At 47.4% G+C, this 6383-nt stretch overlaps 1 pseudogene; it reads right to left on the reverse strand.

Moving 5' to 3' along the window:
* Positions 1 to 3214: 3214 nt before the first annotated feature.
* On the reverse strand, positions 3215 to 5202 carry LOC123942199 (annotated as a pseudogene).
* Between the last annotated feature and the right edge of the window lie 1181 nt (positions 5203 to 6383).

Genomic DNA, 6383 nt, shown 5'->3' on the forward strand with positions numbered 1-6383 from the left:
TGTGGAAGTATGAGAAACATGCTGGTACTTTGAAGAAATAAGTGATTCTTAATAGTGTTTAAAAATGTAGAATTTGATATTTTATACTTTCTTTAATAAAATCAGAAGTACTTAAACTTGAGTTAAATTTTTTTCATGGATATTAAGCAATGTAGCATTGAACTTTTTTCACTTTTTACTGTCCTTATTTAAAAATGTAAATTTTATCTTCTGTAATGTTGCTGTATTAAGGTCGGTCTTTAAAGAGTTAAAAGCCTGTTCAGATGTCATGGCAGTGAAAGATACTGTTGAAAATAAATGTTTTTCTATGATAAAAAGGTAAAGTGATCTGTCTTTTTGAATAGCCTTTTAATTTTGTTTGGTAATAGTATTTTATTTGGGAGTACTTTTCTTAAGGGATTATGTTTCACCTACTTCTAAATGGAAAAAAAAGGATTTCATGAGACCAAAACACACAATAGTTCTTTTCTTAAGTTTCAGCCTATAGGCTAAAATAAATCCTAGGAAAATAATTTCATTTTCATGAAACTTCTTTGACTAATCACATTCTCCAACTTCAGGTTTTGTTTTTTTTTTAAGTTTTATTTGTCTGTTTGTCAGAGAGAGAGAGCAAGCGGGGAGAGCAGCAGGCAGAGAAGCAGGCTCCGCACTGAGCAAGGAGACTGATACAAGACTCCATCCAAGGACCCCCGGCTCATGACCTGAGCCTAAGGCAGACACTTAACCAATTGAGCCACCCAGGTATCCCCAGTTGTTTTTTTTTAATTAACATAAAATATTTGTTTCAGGGGTACCGGTTCATCAGACTTACACATTTCACAGCACTCACCATAGCACATACCTACCCCAATGTCTATAACCCAACCACCCCACCCTCCACACCCCTCTCCCCTCCAGCAACCCTTACTTTGTTTCCTGAGATTAAGTTTCTTATGGTTTGTCTCCCTCTCTGGTTTCATCCTGTTTCATTTTTCCCTCCCTGCCCTTATGATCCTCTGTCTTGTTTCTCAAATTCCTCATATCAGATCTGATGATGATTGATTGTCTTTGTCTGTTTAACTTGTTTCATTTAACATAATAGCTTCTAGTTCCATCTATGTCATTGCAAATGGCAAGATTTCCGTTTTTTGATGGCTGCATAGTATTCCAGTGTGTGTGTGTGTATATATATACACACACACATACATATATATGTATATATATATATACACACACGCAATGGAATATTATATTACTTGGCCATCAAAAAAGAATAAAATCTTGCCATTTGCAGCAACATAGATAGAACTAGAGGGTATGATGCTAAGTGAAATAAGTCAATCAGAGGAAGACAAACACCGTATGATTTCACTCATATGTGAACTTTAAGAAACAAAACCGTTGAGGGGCGCCTGGGTGGCTCAGTGGGTTAAAGCCTCTGCCTTCAGCTCAGGTCGTGATCCCAGGGTCCTGGGATCGAGCCCCGCATCGGGCTCTCTGCTCAGCGGGGAGCCTGCTTCCCTTCCTCTCTGTCTGCCTGCCTCTCTGCCTACCTGTGATCTCTGTCTGTCAAATAAATAAATAAAATCTTAAAAAAAAAAAAAGGATGAATATAGGAGAAGGGAAGGAAAAATAAAATAAGATAAAAACAGGGAGACAAACCATAAGAGACTCTTAACTATAGAGAACAGACCGAGGGTTGCTGGAGGGGAGCTGGGTGAGAGGAAGGGGTCACTGGGTGATGGGCATGGAGAACATGTGATGTTAAGAGCACTGCCTGTTATACGCAACTGATGAATCACTTAAGTTCTACCCCTGGAACTAATAATACAATATGTGTTAACTAAATTGAATTTAAATTTTAAAAGAGGGGGAGCAGGGGGAACAGGGTTCCCCAGGGACAATGAGACAATATCCCCTTCCCCTCCCACCCCGCCCTGCCCAATCTGCTCCTAGAATCTCCTCAGGCAGAGTTCATGTGTTGAAGGACCCTAGGGAAGCCGAAAGTTCAAACTCCCGACCCTTGTCCCTTCCTGGTAGGTGAAAAGCGCCTCCTAGCGCTTCACAAGTGTAGCAGCAGAACACTAGCAGGACTAGACTGGGTCTGCTCAACCCTGTCTCCCCCGCCCCGCCCCCTGCAAGTGGCGTAGACTCTGCATTTTATTTTGTGAGAAACAGGTGTGAGTGACCAGTGGGGCACTTCCTGCCACAGCCTCCTTCCCTCCATGTGTAGGTGTCCAGGCCTCAGGTTCTGGAGCCCCTGGTGGGCACACCCTGAAATGGACATTCTTCACCCCCTGAAATGGACGTTCTTCACCCCCAAGCGGCCCATGGTCCACCAGTCTCGGTTGAATGGAACATCTCAACAGCAGAACAAAGTTACAAAATAGAGCTTCTCCTAGTAACACTTAAGGTCTGAGACCCAACCGAGGCTTCCCTCCCTCCTTCAAAACATAAAACTCTGCAGAAGGAGTGTCCAGCTTCTTCCTCACAGACAGGACTCTCCCCGGTCCATGAATTCTCTCCTGGACCATGTACAGCATCTAAGAGGGAACCCAAGCCTCTTTACATACAGATGGGCTCGTGGCTGGGACCAGGAGAAGACAGGTGACACTGCCTGGGGCCAGCGGGGGCCCCTGCAGAGCGGCTGCATTTCCCAGCAAGGGCCCAAGTCCTCTTTTTTTTTTTTTTTTTTTTTTTTTTAAGATTTTATTTATTCATTTGACAGAGAGAGATCACAAGTAGGCGGAGAGGCAGGCAGAGAGAGTGAGAGGGAAGCAGGCTCCCTGCCGAGCAGAGAGCCCGATGCGGGACTCGATCCCAGGACCCTGAGATCATGACCTGAGCCGAAGGCAGCGGCTTAAACCACTGAGCCACCCAGGCGCCCCCCAAGTCCTCTTTAACCTGCAATCCCAGCCCTTTCGCCTCCCCTGCCAGGGCCGGGACCTCCTACCCTAGTCTGCAGCCCAGCTGGGAAGTGGCTCGGCTCCTCCAGGAGACGTCGCTGGGTCAGACTGGATCCTGGACAGCAGTGCGTGGCCAGGCCGGGCGAGCCCCATTTCCTGAGCTGGCTGTTGCTGCTGCACAAGTCCCCGGAGGAGGTCAGGCCTCCTGTGGCCACAGCAGGTATACAGGTAACAAGACCAGGGGAGGGGACCCCGAGGGTCTTCTCCACAGGGAGGAGGGGCCATGTACAGGGTGAGGAGAGTGTAGCCAGGTACACCCCCAGGCCGTCTCATTTAGTGAACAGAGCAAAGTCAGTGGCTCCAAACTCAGCATTCATGGAAACAGCCCATTCATCCGGCTCTGATTTCAGGATCTCTGCAAACTTCTTCATTCATTTCTTTTTCATAGCTGTTGGGGGGGTTCCCATTATGTGGAGCCCAGGGCTTCCCAGAGACTCTGGGGACTTCGATTAACTTTGAACACACCACAGGTGAGACTCTGGCCCAGCTTTCTGGCCCCAGCAGTCCCTGGAAACCAAAGCAAGACAGACTGTCATCCTGGGGCGGAGGCGGAGGCAGAGCCAAGGGTCTCCAGTTGGCTGGAGGACCGCCTGCACAGAGACGGACGTTTCCAAGTCTCTGATGTCCACATCTTCTTCCCTGGAGTTGGACTCAACGTTCACCGGGTACAGCACAGGAATGGTGGGGGAGGGTGACGTGGATATGACACGTCTTGAAGAGGTCCTCCCTTGGGGCGCTTGGGTGGCTCAGTTTTGGGGCGTGTGCCTTCGGCTCGGGTCATGATCTCGGGATCCTAGGATTGAGCTCCCTGCTTGGCGGGAAGCCTGCTTCTCCTCTCCACTCCCCCGCTTGTGTTTCCTCTCTGGCTGCCTCTCTGTGTGAAATAAATAAATAAAACCTTTAAAAAATTTTTTTGAAAAAAAAAAAAAAAGAAGAAGAAGAGGTCCTCCTAGTAGGCTCCTTGCTAGGAGGGTTGTTTTCCTTCTCCAAGAAAAAAGCAATCCTTGGGCTCCTTTGAGGCATGTGAACAGACAGGATCTCTGCAGTATGGGCCACAATCTTCAAAGTGATGGGCTTTCTTTTCTTTTTTTTTTTAAGTTTTATTTATTTCTGTATCCTTTATATCCAACGTGGGATTAAAATTCACGACCCCAAGATCAAGAGTCACATGCTCTTCCGACTGAGCCAGCCAGGCACCCCTTAAAATGACAGGCTTTCTGACTAGAGCCATATGAGGGTCCTTGGCCAGATTTCAGGAAGGGTGCTCGATCGAGGCCTGATTTCTGCTGGAACCTCCACAAAGACTGAGTAGGAATGGGGCCTTGGGCCTGGAGCACTGGGCAGCCCGTCTGGACCACATTCACCTCTCAGACACATGAACCTTGGTCTCTGTCTCGGCCATTGCTGGGGCTCACATCAACCCAGAGCCCCACTGGAGACCCTACATGACTTATTTTTAAAAAGTAGCTTCCAGTCCTTTTCCCTTTATTTTTCATTACCAAGTTGCCACCACTTCATCTATTAGCCATTTCTTTTTCTCTTTTTAAAATTTAGTTATTTGAGGGTGACCTGGGTGGCTCAGTCATTAAACAGCTGCCTTCAGCTCAGGTCATGGTCCCAGGATCCTGGGATCGAGCCCCGCATCAGGCTCCCTGCTAGCTGGGAAGCCTGCTTCTCCCTCTCCCACTCCCCCTGCTTGTGTTTCCCTCTCTTGTGGTGTCTCTTTCTGTCAAATAAATACAATCTTTTTTAAAAAATTATTTATTTGAGAGGGAGAGAGAGAAAGAGAGCACATGAGCAGGGGGAGGGACAGAGGAGAGAATCCCAAGCAGATGCCCTGCTAAGTGTGGAGCCTGCCCCAGGGCCTGATCTCATGACCCTGAGAACATGACCTGAGTCAAAACCAAGAGTCTGATGCTTCTTAATTGACTGATCCACCCAGATGCCCCTTATCTGTTTCTAAATAACATGCTTAAATTGCATTTTAATCCAGCCTATTCATACCTGTGATGGTTACACTCTTAGGGTGGTTTTGTGACTCTCACCTCCTGGGATTTGTATCTAGGTAATAAAGATAAAAATACATAACTCAAGTTAGTAACCTAACTCAAAGAGAAGTCTTGCCTTGGCCATTGGCTTCTGGCAGGTAATCAATCACTAAGCCCTTGGAACGTGCAAGAAACTCTTAACAAAGTGATTTATGGTGGGGCTTTGGGTCCTGACCTCCAGAGTAACGGTGGACTTTGAAGTTAGACATGTCGGCAGTCAAACACTTGAGCTCCAATAAAAATCTGGACACTGGGGTTCAGATGAGCTTCCCTATTTGGCAACATTTCATGTGTATTGTTATATGCTGACGCCAAGAGACTAATGCCCCTGTGACTCTTTTTTTAAAAGATTTTATTTATTTATTTGACAGATCGATAACAAGTAGGCAGGCAGGCAGAGGGGCGGGGAAGCAGGCTCCCCACCTAGCAGAGAGCCCGATGTGGGGCCCGATCCCAGGACTCTGGGATCATGACCTGAGCCAAAGGCAGAGGCTTTAACCCACTGAGCCACCCAGGCGCCCCCAGAAGCTGTTTTCTATCCTCCAGGGCTCTGCTCTATGTGCTCTTCCCTTGGCTAATTTTAGCCTGTATCTTCACCCTGTAATAAATTGCAACCAGTAACCAGGACTATAACTGTTTCAGTGAGTTCTGAGTCCTTCCAGCCAATTATCAAACCTGAGTGCTTGTGGGGGTCTCCTGAAACTGCTGTTGGTGTCAGAAGTGAGGCGCTTCCTGTGGGGGCTGTTTCCCCCTCAACTGTGTAGTTGGCTGAACTGGCACACCACTCCTGAGCAAGTGCCCTCCCCCAGAATATGTCCGGGAACTCTGACTTGTTTCCCACCAATCAAATACGGTAAAGGGGATGGAAGGTACACATGTGCATGCAATTATGTTACATAAGACCGTAGCACAGCCTCTTGTGCTGGAGTCTCTCCCTCCCTTGAGCTCTGAAGTGACCTGCCATGTTGCGTGGGCTGCCAGTGCTGGGGGGATGACACGGCAAGGAACCCAAGGCAGTTCCTAGCAGCTAAGGGTGACCTCTGGCTGCTGTCAGTAAGAAACTGAAGTCCTCAGCCTTTCAAACGTGTGGACCTAAACACCGCCAACAAAGCACCCTTCTCCGTCAAGCCTCAGATGAGACTGCAGCCCCAGCTGACACTTTGATGGTCGCCTTGTGAGACCCTGCACGGAGCCATGCCCAGGGTCTTGACCCACACACACAAAAAATAAATGTGTGCTGTTTGAAGCCACTAGGTTTGTGGTAACTTGTTAGGCAACAATAGGAAACTATAGAATCCAACCCCTCAATCCCACTGTCACCATACAAGCCCTCAGCCTGTTCCCTTATCCTCCCCAAATACCTCATCATAATTTTGATAAGACCGAGTCA

The sequence above is a fragment of the Meles meles genome, chromosome 5 (genome assembly GCF_922984935.1).
Source record: "Meles meles chromosome 5, mMelMel3.1 paternal haplotype, whole genome shotgun sequence".
NCBI classification, from domain to species: domain Eukaryota; kingdom Metazoa; phylum Chordata; class Mammalia; order Carnivora; family Mustelidae; genus Meles; species Meles meles.